We start from the raw sequence: 528 nt of genomic DNA, 5'->3' as shown, positions 1-528 counted from the left end.
AATAGGGAGTTTCAACATTATATACATTTTTCTAAAAAATATATATATACACAATCCAAAAAGGTAAGCATTTCTGCCTGAAAAAGTTTCCAACTAAAGCTACTTTTCTATTATTGTCTCTTTAAAAAAAAAAAAACTTACATATTTTTCTCATTATACTGAGAATAAAGCTTTATACAAGTATTCCCAGTTTTGAAATTTTAGTCCATTGAATACAAGCATGTACATGTGTGTTTAATATAAGATCGCTATTATGAAGGAAAGAATGATGACTGTATTTAGGAGGGTTTGCTTCAGTTGGTGGTGATGGTTTACTCACTACCAAAGACTCTACACTACCAAAGACTGTAGCCCCCCAGGCTCCTCCTCTGTCCATGGGATTTTCCAGGCAAGAATACTGGAGTGGGTTGCCATTTCCTTCTCCAGGGGATCTTCCTGATCCAGGAATTGAGCTATGGTCTCCTGTGTTGCAGGCAGATTCTTTACCAACTGAGACACCAGGGAAGCCCTTCACAAAGTTAAAATATA

Source organism: Moschus berezovskii, chromosome 1, assembly GCF_049115385.1.
Source record: "Moschus berezovskii isolate FMDL1 chromosome 1, NW_MosBer_1.0, whole genome shotgun sequence".
Taxonomy (NCBI): Eukaryota; Metazoa; Chordata; class Mammalia; order Artiodactyla; family Moschidae; genus Moschus; species Moschus berezovskii.
Note: the sequence above shows the minus strand (reverse complement) of the source record.